The following is a 2,538-nucleotide window of genomic DNA, read 5'->3' as shown; positions in this document are numbered from 1 at the left end:
CCTGCGGTCGCACGGTGAAAGGGCTCAGCCTGATGCAGCTGGGCTCTGCCCCCGCCGCCGCCGGGGCCTCCGAGCGCTTCCAGACATGCTCAGTTTCTAGACCTGCCCGCGTGGACGCTACCAAGAGGCAGCAGAGGTGGGGGAGACGGAAAGGAGCGATGGAGCGGCTGCCGCGAGCTGGAGGCTACCACTCGGAAGATAGAGAAAGAGGGGGGCGACGCACTGCTAAAAATAGCTCCTGCGGAAGGAAGCCACCCGGCTGACAGCTCACCCCGGTGCGGCGCACGTCCTCTCTGCCTGGGGCTTGGCTTCTGCGCTCGCCTCGCCGGCGGGGCCAGAGCTCGTACCCTGCTGGGTTCCTGCCCACACTGGAACCGCCCGGGGGAGAAAAGGGAGTCTCCCCAGCAGGCACTTGGGGGTTCGCCCGAACCAAATTCTAGGTGGCCGGATTTCAGGTCCCCAGCCTGCGGGGTAGCCTTCATTTCAGGGTTTCGCCAAAGAAATGGGAGAAAGTAGGGTTGAAGTGATGAAGAAGCGTCTCCGTTATAGACTTGTGGAAGAAAAAACAAAAGTTTTTCGAAGCTTGGTTTGGTTGGAAGGAAAAAGGAGGAAAGGCACAGGGAAACCAACCCTGACACAGGGGACCTTGGGCTGGCGTGAGTCAGGCTGAAAGGCGTTATGGTAAAAGCTTCAAAAATTCAGAATTCTTAAGGTGTTTGCGACACCTCATTCCGCAGAATTTTACATAATTGGTTGACACCCTCCCTGTCCTTGGAGATGTTTTTGTCCCTGTCCCCTGAGTTGTAATTGACATCCCCCACATTCTGCCAGGGCTCCAGCCCTTTCTGGCCAGGCTTTACATTGTAAGTAGAAAAGGAACTGGAGCTCGAGATCTGTAGATTCTGACAGCTGAGCTAGAACCTGGGTGTTCTGTAACCCTAAGAAATATTTGTCCGGATGCGCTCCTGCTTTTCTGAGCATACACCAAACACTTTCAACCTAAAGGCCTCTCCGAATCTACTGACCTGAAAATTGGCTATTTCCTACTATTAATTTTCACTGTAGTCTATTTTAATTCCTACTCATTGTATTTTTTAAATTGCCTTCTTCAAAGTGGGGGTTGTGAATGTTCCCTGGGTGAAATTCCAGTCTTAGGTCTTTCACCCTTTACAACCACCCCGTGAGAAAAATTATTATTTCCTTTTGACCTGGAAAGGCATTGAAGTTTACACAGTCATCTATTGCCTAAAATAATATTGTATTGAACTCAGGGCCTCCCAAATTAGAAAATTCTGATTAACACATATTCTGGTCCCCTGAATCAACAGTTTTACCTGCGCTAAGACTCAGGAAATTTAGTAACTATTCTCATTGCAATGCAATAATTAATAAAAAATGATTATGAATTTTGTTCTCTATTATACCCCTCAGCTTCTTTATAGGTATCCACGGCTTAGATTTTGTGTGTTCTTTTGAAAGTGACTGTTTTCATTCACTCACTCAGAATTTACTAAAAGTCTTCTCAGAGGAGTGTATGGACTGGGAATGTGGTTTACAAATACATCCCAGTGCAGACTGATGAAGATACATTCTTTGGCTATTTTTGAGAATTAGTGAAGTTTTGCTAATGCAACGAAAGTAATATGTGTTTGTTCACAGAACCATATTTGTATGGATCTATTTGGTCAAGATTTCTTTTCTTCTAAATTGTCTCCTTCCATCCCTACTTAAAATTTATTGTCATGTCCAGTCCGAAATAGACTATAAATTAACTATCAATTAAAGTTTGATTTTTTTTTTTTTTTACTGAGGCTACAGGTGTCATCTCCATCACTTTGTGAAGACACTATTTTCCTAATTTTTCATGAGAGATTCATTGGGAAAGTCAAAATGGAATTTCCATAGAGTATCCATACAACTTGTTCATTACTTTCTGCCAGCGGTGAAAGAAGATAAAAAATAAACTTCATGTTCATTTCTAATTTCATTCTCCCTTTCTCAGTAATTAACCTTAAGATGTGATCCTCTGAACATCTTATGCTACCGCATGCACATTATATATAGTCACCAGACATGACACATTTTTATTTTAAAGATTTTTCACTTTGCTACCTTAGTGCATAGTTCCAAAACATATTGCATTTAAAACTCAATGTCAAGTGACCGAAACTCAACTGTGTAACTAAGGCAAAGAAAATGTATCTATAGGTTTATATAAGTCACAGGTGCAAAAGTTGGAAGGGCTGATCCCAGCTCCACAATGTCAGAAACAATACAATTCTCTCCCACTTTCCCTCAGTGTTATTTTCTGTATTGGCTTCATTCTCACAGTATGACCACAGTGCAGCTCCAGGCCTACAAAGATGACAAAGTTTGCATTCAAAGGCCTTTAGCTCTGGTGAGCAGATCAGTCTGTAAAGAACTCTGATTGGCTGTTCAGACTCACACATTATCTTGTACATCCTCCTAGGGGAAAGAAAGATTCTCCAAAGGAAAACATCCAGTTAGCAGAAGGAGGAATAGGGGATGCTTGCAAGA

Source organism: Marmota marmota, unplaced genomic scaffold, assembly GCF_001458135.2.
Source record: "Marmota marmota marmota unplaced genomic scaffold, marMar, whole genome shotgun sequence".
Taxonomy (NCBI): Eukaryota; Metazoa; Chordata; class Mammalia; order Rodentia; family Sciuridae; genus Marmota; species Marmota marmota.
This window is presented reverse-complemented; position numbering follows the sequence as displayed.